The 19,757-nt window shown below is 35.1% G+C and overlaps 1 long non-coding RNA gene across 1 annotated transcript in view; it reads right to left on the minus strand.

The window, feature by feature from the left end:
* The window catches only part of LOC146996280 (uncharacterized), a 45,313-nt gene that overhangs the window by 14,452 nt on the left and 11,104 nt on the right, over nt 1-19,757 (minus strand). The window contains exon 3 of the long non-coding RNA XR_015042168.1: nt 1,619-1,717. This is a non-coding gene — a long non-coding RNA (uncharacterized LOC146996280). The remainder of the gene's footprint in view (nt 1-1,618; nt 1,718-19,757) is intronic.

Below are 19,757 nucleotides of genomic sequence, written 5' to 3' on the forward strand. Positions count from 1 at the left end.
AGCTGTGTTTTTTTAACGTTTTGTATATAACCTTTATTAATTAAATATCATGTTCTTTGCATTTAAACCATGAAATTCAGTTCAACAGCAGTGCCGCAAAATAATTTTTAAATGAGCCTATCTTTAGAATTTCCGATACACAGTTCTGCGCGCTGGAGATAAAAAGGACTTTTTCCCGTAGAGTGTTGCCATTGCTTGCTTTTAAATAGTTGATTTTGTTAATCAAAAAGTCGTTAAAGTTTTACAAAATATGAAATCGATAATAAAACAAATTCCAGATTTCAAATTTGGGCTTTCAGATGCCCATATTCGCAGCAGTATTACGTCATTTAAAATTTGATGGCTCTAGGTACCTCTGTTTTGTCGCAATGCGAGAAACACACATACATTTATGCAGATTCTTCATTATTTAATTTCTTCAAATATAATACAGGGCGATAGTGTTTTGTGGGAACGATTTGAAAAGTGATACAGCCTTTTAAAATTTTCAATGCAAAATCGCAAAACTAAAACAATAGTCCTTCAGGGACAAAACCCCTTTGGACTAACAATGAGTAATTTAAATTGATTAATCATATACAGATAAATAAATAAAAAATAATAATTTCAGATCATTAAGAATAAAACAGGAGAATATTATACTATATTATATGAATGGAAGGTAATTTAATAAATGTTAACAAGGCATTGCATCGAAGATAAAAAGAAAGTAATAACATTTTTTTCGCATTTGACTCATAATGTATTATTTAAAGCTTTCTCGAGCGGCTGAGTTCCGCCTGTAAATATTCCATTATCTGAAGGAATCGTAATCACATATGGCATATGGTTATCTTTCCTCAGCTGCTCAATATTTCCTCTAAGACTGGCTTTTCTCGAAAAAAGTAAAACACGCATTTAGTAACTATCATCAATCATCAGTCTTATAATCTGCTAAAAAAATTAGACATGCGTAACAAAAATTTCTACAGTCTCTGCGATTTAATTTCTTAATACCTGAGCGTTTGGTGCTCGTTCACTTTCTCTGAATAATTAGGAAATTAATAGTTAATCAATTATTGATTACAATTATTACATTCATAATTATAATTCAAAATTATTATAAATAAATTAATTCCGGCTCCAGCTGATGCCGAGTGAATTCTTCTTTATAAATCTTTATTAAATTCTTAATTATATGTCTTTGGAAACCCATCTGCCGTGCATACTAATTAAAATTAATTAATTAATGAACTCTGCTCAAGTGGGCGCCTGCTGAATTTAAGCCCCGATTGAAGTATATTCCTGATGAAGTGTTTCAATGATGACATATTTCCCAGTGATTTAATTAAACATGCTATGTGGTGTTTTTACACATTCGTGTGCTCGCCATCACTGAATATTATACGGGTATTTTTCAACGATTCCTGTAAAGCCTTGCGCATAGACAGAAAAGCCTTCAGGCTCATATAGATTGGTGTTGGAGTTAACGATAGCTAAAATTTTTGGAGGCATTTTTAGAAAGGTATTTCAGTCATACATTTAAATACAAATATAAAAGCACTGGATATGATGTTAGTTTACATATAAATACATACATGTGAATGGGCTTATACATGTGAATGAATGAAATACATACATGTGAGGGAATGGGCTTGCTTTTTTGTGGACTGCATTCAATAGAATGGCCTTTATTCACCCTTTCAAGATTTATCCTAATTCGCAGAGTCCAAAAAATCTGGAAAATTAAGTATATAATGTAAAATTTTCCTACAGACACAATGGAATCTGTAAAATAGCGAGAATTATGACGACATCAATATAACAATGTCAAAATAATGACGTGAAAGTAAAAAATAATGGCATCTGCTTTCCTTGTACCTTTCTAAAGTACATAAATTAAAAAAAATAATTGTAAGTTTTCTTTAATTATCAGAGATAAACTGTAGAACTGTATATTAATATGCATAGCAAATAAAAGTGAAAGAAATTTACCAGTTATAGTAATATATCAATATTTATAACCCTATTATATTTAAAGAATTATACACGTAGTAAGGCATATAGGCAGTCTTCTGCTTTGAAATTTTATTTAAATTGAAATTATTAAATTAAAAATTAAATAAATAAATAAAAACAAATAAAATGATAATACATAATCTTCAAAGCTACCTGTTAGCTATGACAAACTCAACACACTGAATCCACCATCAATTAACATGTTAATTGATGGGCAGAGCTGAAGCATAGAACAACATAAGCTTTTCGTATCGTTCATTAGATCGTATTATTCATAAAACTGTGCTTTTACGATTCCAATGAGGTGTATTACAAGCGAAGATTATTACCTGATAACCGCAATCTACCAAAATCTTTGCTTTGAGATAGCTGGACAATTCAGAGCTTAATTTCTAATATTAGAACTATCGGAGCCCTGTGGAAGGTCGTCAGAAAAAAAAATGAATGAATAAATAAATAATATAACTACTAAATTTATTTATTAATTAAAGTAATAAAATAATCAATAATTAAAACTGAAAATGAAATAAAAGAGGTAAATAAAAATTCAATAAACATTCAAACTAATGATAAACAGTTAAATTATAAAGTAAAATACTGAACCTAGTCTTATTTTGGGTTCTGGATTCAATTGCAATTTCATTCAAAAACTAAGCTATAGCTCAACTGGATACTTGTTAAATTTGAGCCGTGATAAAAACAACAGAGATCATTCTTTATCTAGCTTACCAATGAAAAAGGTAAAAAGATTAATGAGCCCAATGAAAACAGACAGAATGTTAGAAAAAGTATAAGAGTATGGAAGGAAATTTTAACGGAGATGTCTAAGTATGAAAGTAAAGAGAGAAGAGTCTAACACTTTCTGACCATGATCGCCTGAAGATACTCGTATAATTTTAGCCGTCAAGCAGAATGTGATAGAGGCAAACAAATCGATTTTTAAGGTTTACTCTTTAACCAAATGAAATTTTCGAAATCAAAAATATTTTCTTCAGTTGCATAAAAGAAATGCCAGAGCTTTTTTATTTAGGGCTCCAGCGAGGTTTCGGTTAGAATTACAATTTAGCTAAAAAAAACTGAGAAGTACGGGAGCTGGGCACCGACGCAATTGAAACTTTGGGTCGACTGGAAGCGACCTGTTGGGAACACCCGATTAACAGCGTTTCTTCTTTATAATTTAATACACTGTGAACCTGTTCAGGTGTTCCCCTCACGTACCGTTGTGTGCTGTCTGCGTCACGCGGCAAAAATATCAATGATCGGCGAAAGCCAAGTTCTGTAATTAAGATTACCGAAGCTGTGTCGGGCAGCAGACACTGTGAACGTTTAAGGCGGATATGATTTCATTATATTGATAATACTTGGCAGCTTTGGGCTTTGATTCAAGTTTTGTTACTTATGTCTTTAATTTTCTTGAATATGCATTTTTAATTTTGTCTAAATTATTAGAAATTTTCCCCTAAAAATTTTATTTAACATACATCAGAGTTTTCTGAATTGAAAGATTTATGTATTTACTATTATATAGGGTTACTATCAAACAAATGAGATAAGTCACAACAACACTCTTATGCGCCATGCCTCTAAACTTCTCCCCCAATCTTTCTCTTTTGCAGCAGTTGGTTGTAATAAAATAACAACTTTTCATTCATAAATATTTTGCTTGAGAAAACATGTAACTGAAACCTAATACTTATTTCCTTTCTTTACTAAGAAAAAGTGCTTTTCAAAATTCGAAGTCCTGCATTTCGTAAAAAAATTTTCAGTAAATGTAGTTTCCATATCGCTTTATTTTTGCATCGTCATGGGGGCTGGGAGTCAATGACCAAGAGAAAACAGAAGCTGCCGCAACGCAACAGACCTTTGTCGGTTCGTCCCTTCAAATGATTGACTTATTTTGCAAGCTCCAGTAGCCACTGGGAACGGCACATCCTGTAAACAATCCCTAAACTTACTGGACCTTGATAGTTTCAGTTACTGTATCTCGTAAACAACCACTTATTATTTTTCCTCTCTTTTCATTTCTCAAAAAACATACGGAAACAGAAATTAATTGATAATACTTGCAGTGCATTTTGATGTATAGCTTCCTTATGTTGGTCTTCGACCGCTCTGTTGTTTTGTCCCTGAGATCGATTGTATATAATTTTTGACTGATAACGCAGCGCAATATACACATCTGTCTTATACGTCCATTTGTAAGGCTTTTAGTGTCTACCTCGAATGTAATTTTTGGATAGTTTAGTTATCTTTCGGCGAGGTGTTATTGTTAGCTTTCTCTTTAACCAAACTTAGAGTTTAAATCAGTATAATAATAATAATAAAACAGAGACATAAAGTAGCAAACTAAAATAGGCAACGCGCACGTAAAAGTCTTTATCAGCCTTTATTTTCGCAACCGCCTTGTCGTTGACGTATATTTTCAATTATAATAATCTTTTAAATGATGCGAAGGTTCATGTTTGACCATTTTTAAATAAATTTAAAAAGTCAATATCGTAAAAATTACGAAATTTAACTTTTTAAATGTTCTCTTGGTCCTTACACTAAGGAAAAATTTATTGTTATTGTAAAATTAAAACATAAAATAATGCTATTTCCGTACTACGCAAATTGACCGAGATATTTGATATCAAAATAGGAGTACACAATCTACATAATATACCGTACACAAACAAAAGAGAAAAATGTTTGCATTTGTACGTAACTAAAAATAAAATATCAATTTATAGGTGCCTGATGTTAAGAGATTATGGATCCAGCACTTTTATTCAGATTAATGCGAAAAATATTGATCATTATATTTTTTTTTCTCAAATGGAGATCTTATAGTCACAGAATTTTTTAGAATTCGTTTTCTAGAAAAACTGCAGTTATTGTGACGTAGCCAATTCGCAATATTATTGGATTCATTAAAAAGGAAAAAAATATTACTTTAATAATCTTTTATGATTTTAAATAATGATTTTAATAATAGGTATTTTAATGAAATGTTTGTGCGATTACCAGATTATTCGAAAATGATAAAACTTTATGAGAAGACTAAAAACATATTGTCAGATTTTTGAAAACTTAAATTACATGTACCTTCAGGATACCAAATGTAACAAAATTTTAATTTTAGACAATAATGAATCATAAAAATGTATCATTGAATGACCTTCAAGAGAAATAGTCAATCTGGAATTATTCTAATTTATTAATTAACCAACTCTTCAATACAAGTTGAAAATGACGTCAGAAATCGTAAATTTTGAAATTAAATACCTCGGTCGGTTTTTGTCGTACGGGAGCAAAACGTTTTGTGCTTTATTCTTTTATAACGAATTAAAAATTTTACTAAATATTAAAATATGGACTAAAGGAAAATTTTAATAGTTAGATTTCGTAATTTTTACAAAACTGATTTCGTTAAATATAAAAAGAACAAAATATGAACATTTTCGTCATTTAAAACACTTTTGTAACTGGAAGCATATATCTAACGACCAACGGTTGCGAAAATAAAGGCTGGGGAAAAACTTTTGTGAGTGAAGTGCATATTAATAATAAAATAATTACGAACTAAAATACTAAAGCAATGTAAATAGATTAGACACTGATATATAACGTGAATGCAGTTTCAAAGCATAAAACTGTATACCCAGTTGCTCCCAGTCAGAATATATAACATGTTCAAAGTTTTAATAATAGATTTCATATCTATATTAACAATAGGTTAATTAGAGATTTCACAAATTTTCCATTATATGTGCTTGCTTCATCATTCGTCACTTTGGAATTACTCTGGTGTGCAAAAATTAAGGACGAAGTCGAAAAATGAGCATATCAGCTGAACGAAGAGGCAGAGCGGACAGAAAGACCAATCAGGAGATTAAGTAAGGTGATGTACGGTAGCACATGCGCAGATATGCAGGTAGACGTAATGGGGGAGTGTCTGAGTAGTATAAAGCATGTTGTCGGTGTAAGATCAGTATTTCTGGCAAAGATTTTGCACGCCGTATAGCAGTTAAAATCACACCGAGTTGCTGCCTCAGCGAGAAATGGCGAATAACCAATCTGTTAATGACATCTGGATGCTTTTACCCGAGGTCGAATCATTGGGAAGTTGGAGGAAGGCCGCAGTGTGACAAGTGTGGTTGCAGAGTTCGGAATTGCTCACAGCATCGTTTCACGAGTTTGGAGACAATTTCAAACTACAGGAACAGCTATCCGGGGGTTTAGTAGTGGTCGTCCACGAGGAACCACACCCGCAGATGATCGGTATATTGCCTTACAGGCCAGAAGAAACAGGCGGCAGACAGCGGAAGAAATCGCTAGACATACGACACAGGCGACTGGACGACCGATATCGCGTTTTACCATGGCCAGAAGACTGCACGGTGGTGGTCTGTTTGCACGACGCCCTGTACGGTGTGTACCTCTAACGCCTGCCCATCGGAGAAGGCATTCTCTGTGGTGCCGGGAACACCGGAATTGGAGAGACAATGAATGGGGACGAGTACTCTTTACAGATGAGAGCAAATTCAGTCTGAGTAGCGATTCTCATCGCATACTCATCTGGAGAGAGCGGGAAAGCCGCAATCATCCCTCGAACATCATTGAAAGGGAGAGGTATGGAGGTGGCGGTGTTCTCGTTTGGGGAGGCATCATTCTTGGTAGTCGTACCGACCTTCACATCTTCGACGCAGGTTCAGTCAACGGGACCCGTTATTGTAACGAGATTCTTCTTCCATATGTGCGTCTTTTTAGACGCTCTATGGGTCCGCAGTTCCTTTTCATGGACGATGCACCATGTCATCGCACAAGTAGCTGCCGAACAGCTCTTAGAGAGTGAGGATATTAAACGTATGGATTGGCCGGCACGATCTCCGGATCTCAATCCCATCGAGCATGTATGGGATTTTCTAGGCAGACGCTTGGCAGCTCGTACCTTAACACCAGTAACGATTCCGGAGCTTCGATTGGTGCTGCAAGACGAATGGGCAGCAATGCCTCAACAACTCATTGACACCCTCATTCTCAGCATGGGCAGACGCTGTGAAACCTGCCTAGCAGTCAGGGGAGATCATATCCCCTATTAAAGACCGGATGTTTCTTGCTGGACACCCATCACAGGGATGTTTAGGCCTTCAGTCGCATTGCGCTCCATGCTACTTTTTCAATAAAGCTTCTTTTTATCCCTCTGATTTCTCTTTTAGTAAGTGTTGCTTACATTACTCATGTCCTTACGTATTGGGGATCTTACGGTATTAAATGTGTTGATTTGGAAAGCTTTTGTACAAAGTTATATTGAAAAAACCGTCTCGTCCTTAATTTTTGCACACCAGTGTAGATTAAACAACTAGCTAAATGAAAAAGGGAGTTAAATAAAATTACCCTGCTTAAGGACTTATTTATTTTAAGTTATTAAAGACTGAATTTACTTTAGATTAAAATGGCCTTTGATATTCATTGACTGAGTGAATTCAGTGAATATTAAGTTTAATTTTAGTTTCCGAGTTTAGTGAATTATTTCATTCATTAATCAATTGTATCTAAATCTATAAGCTATGTTGGAGAACTTAGCACTGATGCTTTGGAGTTTGTAAAAAACTCTTGCATAACAGTTTCCGACGTTTCAGCACGTATCAGATAATACCCCACCGCTTCCCTTAGAACTCTTTCCTTAACCTTATTTAACGACGCAAATAAGACTTAAATCACAACCTGGCAAATGATAGGATTAAAAATTCTTCACCATTGAAATAGCATCAGGACAATAATCTTCATGTAATTACTATATTTCAACAACATCTGTTTTTATAATTAGAAAGTCTATATTTAACAGATAAGAAGATATAGAGTAGCCTAAAAATATTTGTAAACGATCCAAAAGAAACGCTTTCCTCTAGAATAAAAGAAAAAAAAAAGGAGGCCTTAGTTGTTTACGTAAATATGTTAATTTCCGCATATATCCCTTTATTTACTTTACTTAGTTTCAGAAGATTTTGTTGGCGTCTTTTATTGCTTGATCTATGGCATTGTATCTCACTTTGGTGACTTTCTCCATTGTTGTGAAAGAACCATTCTCGATAAATAGGACCTTGATAAAAACAAGTATAAAGACTGATAAAATAGACTTCGATAAAAGTTCAGTGATCTCTGTTTTTGAAATATGTTTGAAATAAGTACTGAAGAAAATTATCGCTTTATATTCTACCGAAAAGAATTTTTTAAATATTTGTTAATATCAGATGCATTATTTATCACATTAAACACAAAAAATGTTTTATACCTGCTAGAGTTCCCCTGCCCATTAATAAACAGGTAAAAAACGGCGCAATAAAAATACTTGGATATTTAAGTTGATTTGTAAAATTTTCTTTTTTCCTAAATTTGCAAGTATTAGTAAATTATTTTAGCAATTACCAAATAAAAGTCTCTTCTTCAACAGCTACTAATCATCGTGACACAACAGTTAAGCGTATTTCTAATGTCTCACTCCTGAAAAATTTGTCCAACTATAACATTTACCGGTATTTTCCATTCTGCATAATATAATTTTTTTCATTAATTTCTACCACGACTTAAAATCAGCCGGAGCCCAGCTCCGCTACTTCTGAGTCTGAGTAGAATTTTAATTTCAATTAGAGCCCCAACTAAGTTATAATCTTCTATACTTTAATTTATTATTTAATGCTTTCGTCATTATTTTAATTTCATTTATGGATATTTTTTATTTATTTGCGTTTTATTTAATTTTTTATTCAATATTTTTGTTTTATTTATTCATATCTGTCTACTTTTTATGATGGCCTCTCATAGGGTTCCGCCATTTCCTATTTTTGAAATTAAGCTCTGACCATAACCTTAATATTGCTTTTAACAAAGAGTGAATTTGAGACAGTAAATTTCTTAAAATCATTTTTGTAGTTTGTGCTATTATTATAATTTTATAAAAATATATTTTTATTATCTTAACCTATGTATATCCGTTATAAAAAATTTATGCTTCTTGGATATTAATTTTTGCTATCACATTAACAAACCCTACGAAATTATCTTTTTAATTAGTAATAAATTAGTCGTAATCCTGATCCGTAGCAAGAAATGAGAATAGACACACTTTGTTTATTTTTAAATAGGAATTTTTTTTCTTTTAATATTTATATGTATGCATTCGTGCGTATGTATGTCATTTTTATAACTGAATTGTTTCTTGTAGCTGATTAATATTTTGACTACTTTTCTTAAATTACGTTTGTGTAATTTTTTTAAAAAGCTATACATTTCTGTTTTAAATAAATTTAAACAAAAGTAGCATTATTTGTTCTTCGAGCATTATTCCTTACATTTTTTATACACATTTCTGTCGTTAATATAAACTACTTTGTAAAAATAATAGTACGACTTTTTTTGTATCGGTAGTTTTTCTACAGTAAATTTCTTTAAAGGGATATTTACGTAAGTATATGATTCAATGGATTAATATACAGAGCGTGGCTAAAATGTGTCAGATTGTACAAGCCTTGTGCAAACTCACTGTTACATTTACAATTGGCTTTTACAATTTATTGCCTGTTGGGAAATAAAGAAACTGTCAGTAAAAGTTTCATAAAACCCGTGGCATTCCTTACTCAACAAACATGACTGCTATCAAAAGAATAAAGCACATTTCGTATTTTAGCTCAAAAAATGCTAAAATGATATCAAGTAATACGTATTTTTGAGTCAATAAGAATGCAAAAGGAAACTGCATGACAGTATGAGTTAATAACATTTCCATCTAATTTTGACATCAAGAAGGCATTGAGATGTCTCACACCTTTCCATGCGATGCCTGACCGGTCACGGTGTGGGCGGAATGAACTGCCACAAGTTTCGTCTCTAGAACTGAAGACTGAATGGCGTGCTTGCGTGCAACTGCTTGGAAATGACAGGTTATCCGCTTTCTAGATGAGTCAATCAAAACATTTCTCGATGTCATACTGAACACTCCAGCTGGGAAATGTAATTCGGGCTTTCACCGCCCCTTTTGTTTACAGAGGCGTTTTCTGTGAAATCTGGTAAATTAAGATCTCTTAGACCCATGGAAATAGAAACAAACTTTTACATAAATCCAGGTGTCATGCACATACTCTATGCTACCGACCAAACCTGCCGGAAGAACAGACTTATAGCTGAAAGCCAACGACTTATAGCTGAAAGGAGAGAGGAGAAAATCTGGCAATGAGAAGAAGCGTGCTTGATGCGAGAAGAACGGCATGCTCGTGAAAAAAAAATTTGAAAATTAATTTGGCTGTATTCCGAGAAAAAAGTTAGCTTGTTTTTTTTTTTTTTTTTTTTTTTTTTGTTTTTGTTAAGAACTGAGAGATGCAATGTATTACTTGTGCGTTTGATGTAAATGTGAATAAAAGCAATACTTTTTGAAAAGTTAATGTGTATTTACAAAATTTAAAAATATAGCTCATGTTATTGTTAAACCTGCATAAGTGTCCCAGTTTATTTCCCGCAAATAGAGTTGACTAATAACGTTCATAAGTGGATAGAAACGAACCGGCAAAGATGAATTGATCATAAGGACCGATTATATGACAGTGATCGAAGGATCCTTATATGACAGTGGTGGCAGCTGATCGGATGTATATTTGTCGACTTGGAAAAAGCTCAAGTGAATTCCTTACGAATGCTGCGAAGCTTATTAAGTGGAATAGTTATCTTCTACCAGGTTCTCTCGTTAAGTGATTTATTTATGTTTTCGTGTTTATGAAAAATTTGCTGTTAATGTAAAGGTACACTTGAACAAGTATTTTATAAGACAAAAATTATCAGTGTGATTATCATATAAGACTTGAATTACCTTGCAAGTGCATTTATCTTTTATTATATGAGTGAATGATCATTAATTTAAGTAATGCTTGTGTTTTATTTATGAGATATGATTGCATTGTAAGGATCTTAACTCTTTCGCATCGAAGTCGCCCCAAACGCCCAAACATTCAGACATCGGCTGGACGCCCGAAACGCCTGAATAAATTCCTACCCAGTGCTTTCCCCCATCACGTTACTGCATTACTCATTGCTTTCAGGTGTTGTTAAATCACATGTCAATCATTCTTTTGAAGCTACTAAAATTAGCTTCCTTGTTTCCTTTGTTCCTTCCTTTCCTTTGTTTACTGTCAGTGTTTAGCTTTTGATGCCCGAAGTTGCAATCCGGTCCCAAGGGGGAACTTCACACAGTGTCAAAGCGTCGAAGAAAGAAGTTCTCGCTTTACTTAAGTAATTCTATTGTTAGCGCTGTAGTATTCAACTTGTTATGGGGGAAGGAAAAGCATTCCAGGAGAAATTCTTAGATATGGGCGTTTTCGATGTTTGGGGAATTGAGATTTTGCCCTCTCTCGATGCGAAAGAGTTAAGTTTTACTAACGTTTATTTTATTTTAAATCTTTACTATCACTTCTTATTTTCTACTTCCGGCCAGAATTATAAGCGTTAAAGTATTTATGCAAAGTTTGTCTGGCGAACGCCAAGTATTTAAGTTGTGGCTTTTTGCCAAGCGAGAGAGAGGAAGCAGTGAGTCGAAGCAGGACGCTTACCTTAGAAGTTTTACGCAGTTGCTGGTTGCCTTCCAGGCCAGACGTTTTAATCCTCTTGATAAATTTTAAACGTATTGTAGTGTTCACAGTTCTCTGTACTACATACGGCTTCCTGTTAATATAAGGCCAATCTTCCACGTTTATTATTTTAAAGTTAAATTAGAGTTTAGTTCTATTTTTATATTTTTACGTTAGACCCTAAGTAGCGGGTCTGTGTATTCCGAAGTACGGAAGTTATTGTAAATAGAGAAAAATAAAGGGTTTTGTATACCCTTCTTGTGTATCCTGTCTACTTCCCCCAGTTTTGAACATAGCTTTAGTAAGCTCTCTGTTCCGAGTCAGGTCCTTGCATGTTCCCGAAGAAGGTAAGACGGAACAATTGAACCTGATAGCATTAATTTTCAAATGCTTATATATAAACATACATGTTTTTTTTTTATTTATTGAGGATTTGGATGTTGTGCATATTTAATGCAGATATCATGTGTTTATGATTCAACAGCAGTTAAGGATTTAACTTAATGTATAATTTATGTAAGGAGATTTAGTTTTAATTTTCTGTTATTTTAATTAAGTTGAACATAAAGTCGCATAATGTCATTTTTGGCCAAATCTAGAAAGGCTGATCTCGTCGCCCTTGCACAAGAGTTTGGTGTTGAAGTGTTGCCTACATTTAGGATTTTGGACTTGAGGGAAAAGATTCTTGCTAGTGAAAGCTATGAGGAGCAGGTAGCAAAGGATCTTCTGAGTGTTATCATTACAGATAGGGAGGCAAAGGTGGAGAAGGAAAGACAGGAAATGGAATATAAACTAAAGTTAGAGGCAGAGGAGCGGATTGCCATTGAGAAGTATAAGGTAGATTGCCAGGATCGTTACTCGAATAGGAGTACTACACCCGAACGGGGGGAGAATGGGAAGGAAAGATCAGTAGAAGAGTTAACGAGGACAATCTGATTATTGACAGTAAAGGTTCCAAGTAACGCAGATGGCTGGGACTATTTCTTCTCCAGTTTAGAAAGAGCTTATGTCAATGAAAGTGTCCCTGATGAGCATAAGGCCAAAATTTTGATTTACCTTTTGGGAGATAAAGCGGAAAATTTATTAACATTGATAAGCGAGGATAAGTATGGGAATTATGAGGAAATAAAGGAAACTGTGTTGAAAGAATTTAAACCTTCACCTCAGGTATGCCTGGAGAATTTCAGAAAGGCAAGACGAAGTTCAGAAGAGACCTTTGGCCAGTTTTCTACTAGAGTTACTGCCATGTGGGAAAATTATGTGAAATCAAGGGGGGTGACAGGCTTTGAAGGTCTTAATCAGTTGGTGGTAGCGGACAAAATCTACCAGACCCTTGATACGGAAACTGCAGTACACATAGGTATAAGGCAGGGAGACTCGTGGTTCAAGCCAAGAGAGCTTGGAAAGGAGTGTGACATATTCTTTGCGGCTAAAGGGAAGTCCTACAACGTGCGTAGGGAAGCTTGTGAAACTAAGATTTTAAATCAGGCAGTAGGTGAGAAACCTAGGGTTGAAGAAAGACGAGGCAGTCGGCATACGTCAGAAACCATAGGGAAAACTACAGGGAACGTTAAAGGTTTAACATGTTTTGTATGTGGTTCAGCTTCACATTTTAAAAGGCACTGTCCTCAGATTAAAGGTTCTAGGCAGTATAACAGAAATGAGGAAAAGGATAAAGCCAGGGTAAACTGGGTAAAGAAAGATCAGGATAATAATATCCTAGAGGACAAAGTTGGGGTAGCTCGTGTGGATCCTTTGAGGAAGTCAGGGGATGTAAACGACTATAAGCGTCTAACGACTAACGACGTTTGTGTGAGTTGAAAAGGGTTCCTATTAGTGTGAATGGAACAATAGGGAAGGCCCTAGTTGATTCAGGAACAGAAATTACGGTGGTTAAGAAAGAGTTAACCAAAAGTCTCCAACTGAAGGAAGGATCGAGTATATATTTGAAAAGTATATTTGGTCCAGCTGTTAAATGCCCTTTGGTAAGCATTCCACTGAGTATTACTGTAGGAGAAAGTGCCAATGTTACACATCAAGAGATTTTGTGTGCAGTTGCAGAATCGCTGGTAGAGGATGTGTTGCTTCCTCCGGAAGTATTCACCATGTTAGGAGGTCGGTTATATGACACAGGTGAAGGGGCGGAAAACTTACCTGAAGAAACCGCAGACATCCCAGAGGTTAGCAGAAAGGAAAAGTCTGTGAAGGTAAACACAGGGAAACTAGAAGGAAACGCTAGTATGGGAAGGAATCTCAATGAGAAAGGGAAGATGGAATCAAGTGAAAGCCAAGAACCTCAGCCAGGAAGACTATGTACAGCGGATGTATTTAGAAGAGAGCAGGAGACTTGTGAATCTCTGGTAGGAGCATGGGAGAATGGTCAGAAAGGAAAGGGGAATTATTATACAGTGGATAACTTTCTCTTTCATAAGGACAAAATTCTTGGGGAAAGTGTGAGGCAATTAGTTGTACCTAAGAGTCGAAGGGAGGAAGTCTTGCAGTTAGCACATTGTTCGGTGTTTAGTGGCCACATGGGGGTAAAGAAAACTGTGGAGAGAATTAGATACTCTTTCTATTGGGAAGGTCTGAGGTTAGACGTTTAGAAATTTTGCGAGGCATGTAAAGAGTGCCAGTTGACTAGACCAATTAAAACTGTTGATAGGACACCAATCACCCCAGTAACCAGGCCAGATCTGCCCTTCCAAATTGTAAACATTGATGTGATAGGTCCGATTGATCCTCCCAGTTCTAAGGGTCATAAGTATATATTATGCTTAGTTGATCAGCATACCAGATGGGCAGATGCAATACCTCTAACTAGCCTCTCCGCCAAGTCGACTTGTGAGGAGTTATTACATATTTTTTCAAGAACGGGTATTCCAAATGTAATTGCATGTGACAATGGAACAAATTTTAAAGCAGATTTGACTCAAGAATTTGAGAGACGAATAGGGGCCAGTCCTAAGTTTTCGACCCCTGGATATCCTCAAGCTAATGGATTAGTTGAACGGTTTAATGGTACTTTAAAAAGAATGTTGCATCATGTCATCAGAGAAGAAGGTAGAGGGTGGCATTTGCAAATTCCTTATGTATTGTGGGCCTATAGAGATGTACCCAACTCAACAACTGGGGTGGCTCCTTTTCAACTCATGTACGGCAGGACACCCCAGGGACCTCTGTCGATATTAAAATCATCATGGACAGGGAAACATGAAAATTTACAATTAGATGCAACTCCTGTTTATACATATTTACAAAATCTAAAGGCTAGGTTTGAGAAGGCAGCGGAGCAGGCAAAGCTCACAGCTAAAATTCAACAAGGGAGGACAGCACACTATCATAATTTAAGGTCTACCATAAAAACATTTAAGGTGGGAGATAAGGTGATAGTCTTGATTCCCGATTCTAATAACAAGCTTTATGCTAGGTGGCAGGGTCCTGCAAATATATTGGAACAGAGAAGTTCTCACTCATTTGTAGTACAAATGCCCGATGGGACCAAGACATGTTCATCAGAATAAGATTAGACCTTATGTAGTTAGATCCCAAGCAGTAAATGTTATCTTGGAGGGGGAAGAAGAGTTTGGGGAAATTGAATCTATACCTGTCAACAAGGGAGAAAAGAGTTTTTCTGAATCTCTGGAAGGATTAGAAATGTCTAATTTAGATTCAGTCCAAAGGAGTAAACTTTTAGGGCTACTGAGGAAATATCAAACATTATTTACACGTCCAGTGCAACCAGCACGAGTAGGTACACACAAAATCGAACTTATTCCTACTGCTATTAGGAAGAAACCCCACTGCTATGGAATACCCATGGCATACCGCAAAGCAGTAGATGAGCAGATACGTGAATTGCTAGAATTAGGATTAATTGAACCTTCTGAGTCAGAAATTGCTCATCCTATAGTTTGTGTGGCAAAAAATGATGCTACAGTTAGAATGTGTATAGATTTTAGATCATTGAATGCTGTAACGAAAACTCCAACATTTCCCATGAAAGACATGCAGGAATTGATTTTTGTGGCGGGTGCAGCAAACTGGCTGACAAGCATCGACCTTCGAAAAGGGTATTGGCAAATCCGAATGGATGAAGAGAGCAAACCTTTGACTGCATTTGCAACATGTAATGGAGTCTACCAGTGGAGAACAATGCCTTTCGGCTTATCAGGAGCCTCAGGGACATTCCAGAAGGAAATGAATTGTGCTTTGCAGAGTCATAGTGATTATGCTCAGGCATATATAGATGATGTTGTGATTTTCTCGAAAACATTTGAGGAACACTTGAAACACATTTCTCTGGTTCTGGAAACTTTAGAAAAATTAGGATTTTCTGTACGTTTGGACAAATGTACTTTTGCAGCTAAAAAAATCAAATATTTGGGGCATATAATTGGAGGAGGCATATAATTGGAGGAGGTCCTGATGAAGAAAGAGTCAAAGCAATTAGAAAACTCGTCAGGCCAGTCACAAAAAAAGATGTGAAATCGGTTTTAGGATTAATGGGATTTTATCGATCTTATATTCCCAGTTACGCAGAAATATCGGCACCATTGACAGAGTTGACGAAGAAGAGGCAAGCCAATATTGTTCTATGGGGGGAGTTGGAACAGAATGCTTTTAACAAATTAAAGGATACTTTGTGCCAAGTGACATCTCTGGCCACACCAAATATAGGAAAGCCATTTCATCCATTGTGATGCATCCAATTTGGCGGTAGGTTGCTGTTTAACCCAGATAGACGAGAGTGGTAACTATTGTCCTATTGCATTTGCAAGTCAAAAGCTTTCTCAAACTCAGAAAAATTGGGCAAGCATTGAGAAGGAAGCTTGGGCAGTCTTATTTGGCCTGAATAAATTTGATAAATGGATCTATGGGGCTCAGGTAGAAATTATAACGGATCACAACCCTCTCAGATATTTGAATGAAACTACTCCTCGAAGTCCCAAATTGACGAGATGGGCTCTGGCATTGCAGAAATGGAACTTACGGATTACTCATAGGCCAGGGATCCAGCACCAAAGTGCAGATGCACTCTCACGTCTGGATCAAATATGATATGATTAATATAATTTGATTGTATTTTTTCTTTTTCTTTGTTTATTTGTATGATTGTAATAATTTATTGCTTGTTCTGTTTTGTTTTATTTAATACTGTACGAGGTTGGTATTGTGTAAAAGTAATGTACAGAAAATTTGCTTGGATATTGATTAATGAAATACGTCCCAAAGAAAGGACAAATTTCATTCTTGGCAGGGGCGTGTCATGCACATACTCTATGCTACCGACCAAACCTGCCGGAAGAACAGACTTATAGCTGAAAGCCAACGACTTATAGCTGAAAGGAGAGAGGAGAAAATCTGGCAACGAGAAGAAGTGTGCTTGATGCGAGAAGAACGGCATGCTCGTGTGAAAGAAACAGTTTATCTGAAAGAAGAGGAAAAAGTATCTGGCAACGGGAAGAAGAAACGTGCTTGATGCGAGAAGGACGGCATGCTCGTGAAAAAAAAATTTGAAAATTAGTTTGGCTGTATTCCGAGAAAAAAGTTAGCTTATTTATTTTATTTATTTATTTATTTATTTATTTATTGATTTTGTTAAGAACTGAGAGATGCAATGTATTACTTGTGCGTTTGATGTAAATGTGAATAAAAGCAATACTTTGTGAAAAGTTAATGTGTATTTACAAAATTTAAAAATATAGCTCATGTTATTGTTAAACCTGCATAAGTGTCCCAGTTTATTTCCTGCAAATAGAGTTGACTAATAACATTCATAAGTGGATGAAAACGAACCGACAAAGATGAATTGATCTAAGGATCGATCTTATGACACCAGGGTTAATCGGAATCTTTGCATAAATGTTTCTTGTCACAATGCCTTTTATGCCGAGTCATTTCTATGAGTACTTGTATCCTGGTGTATGCTGAGCAACTTTAAAAAAAGTGCCAGCTCCAGTATGATAGGGCCCACTATGGAAGACATCGCATTCTTTTTTGACATTACACAAAGCAATGGTTTGCAAACTGTGAGCCGAGGTATCTCGGGGTTCAGTGGACGGCTTTTAAGGACGTTGTGAAATATTCAGATACTCTCATAGAAACTATATTAGATTTAGATTATTTTAGAATCGGGTCAGTGATGGGCTGGTGTATTTGAAAAACAGTAGCTTGTGCTTCTACCAGACAACATACAAACTGCTTTTCTTGAAAAGGATATGTCGGCTTATTAAAGAGTTTGGAAATTATTTTCAAGGATATGTTGTTAAGCTGGCATGGCACCTTTTTAGAATCAAAATCTTTTCCACAATGATAGTTCAGTTTGAATTTATCTTTTCAGAAAGGAATCTGATTGAATTGCCGCATGACAATAGCTTAAAGCGATTCATTTATATTAAAGATATGTTTATTCCCAGTATGTCCTTATATTTGTATACTTTATATCAATTGTTTCAGAATTTAAAACAGGTTTTTCTTCTACTTTTTATGTTAATCACTTAACCGTATCAACTGCAAGATGTAATTATTATGCAAACCAATGTGCCACCATAGAAAATTTCTGACGTATCGAAGGAAAGATGAACTGAAAATGTTTGAGAAACACTAATAAAAGATAAATAATTTCGTTCCTTTTTATGCCAAAACTTTTACGCGATGACCATCCATAACCACTGGGAAAAAACAAGAGAAACCATTGCACAAATTTTCGTTTTATTCAAAAAACAGTCAATCATCTTTTTTTTAATTATTTATTTATTAATTTTTAAAAAAATTTTTTTAGTTACGAGATATCTGAATCTGTTCTCAAAAATGTCGATAAAGATTTCGGGAAATGTCTGGAAAATCAGATACGAATGTGATGAGCAGAAATCTTCCTTTTCTGTTCTCTTAGTGTCTGAGTGTCTGACATTTTAATTCTTGGATCTCTAAAATTGCCTATAATCAGTATTATTTTATTCATCTTTTCTAATCTGGTACCGTCTCTCTTATTTTATAGTTGTTTCTTTTGTTCAGTCTGTTCCGTTATTAAATCTATAATGTCATTTGAACAATGGGACTTTGTATCGTCGTAGCTGTCTAGGTCAAGTACTAAAACTATTCTGTCGTCAAACAATAATTTAAATTCTCATAAAATGATTTCTTTTTAATATTAATTTAGAATAAAAACTGTCTAACTTTCCTTAAAGTCCCACTGGGTATTACTGAATGCGAAGGTACGTATTTACAGCAAAATATATGTAATTCATGCCAAGAGTTACTGCTAAAGATCAGAGAACTTTTTATCAGCGATTTAGTACCTACAAATATTCCTTAATAAGCTAAGGCAGCTTTAATTTATGATAATTAATTCAATTCTTTATTGATAAACTCATAATTAAATTTAACAAATTCAAAAAACTCTAAATGCATGGTCGTCTTTGTTCATGGGGCAGAAGATTTTATTTTTAGAAATTAGAAATTTTCATTTTAGTTTAATTTAGTTTTAATAGAATATTTCAACATCTTTCAGTATTATAGTTTGACTACATCATATTGTTACGAAATTTCCAGCTGCGGTAAGATAGCTTTCTCGCAAAGCGGGTTTAGAGTTGCCAGAAAATGGCAAATAAAGGCAGTGTTGCCAAATTTGGCGCAAGATCGCCCATTTGGCGTCATTAAGCGACAAAACTGGCGATATGCCAGAGATGGAGCGAGAACATTCTAAAACGAATTCTTACCGGTTTTTCCGAGAATGCTCCCGAAGGTAGGTCAGAAGCTATAAATACCCTGCCTGCATGCGAAGTAGTAGTGCATCAGGAGTTTTAACTTGAAGAGTGTGATGAGTTTAATAGTGCTTTGAGATTATCTTGAGACCGATCGACCGAGACGGTAGTTGTACTTTAGTGCTTTGCCGTGAAGCTGTCTTCACCGTTATAGCTGATAGTCTGAAGTCTGTATTGCTGATTGCTTCATGTTTATCGTAGTTTTTCGACAACTGTAACGCGTCCTTGGAACTGTCCTGTGAAACAGTGAAGAATAAATTGTGTTTTGATTCTTCATCAAGTGTTGTCATCAATCACTCCATATCAACGAACCCGTAGAACAGAACAATACATTCTCATATGCAAAGAATTTATACCTTAAGATATTTTTCTTTAAAATTTATATAATGGGCGTTATCAT

The sequence above is a fragment of the Stegodyphus dumicola genome, chromosome 7, assembly GCF_044657685.1.
Source record: "Stegodyphus dumicola isolate Sdum_Otavi_A_Nest chromosome 7, ASM4465768v1".
Taxonomy (NCBI): domain Eukaryota; kingdom Metazoa; phylum Arthropoda; class Arachnida; order Araneae; family Eresidae; genus Stegodyphus; species Stegodyphus dumicola.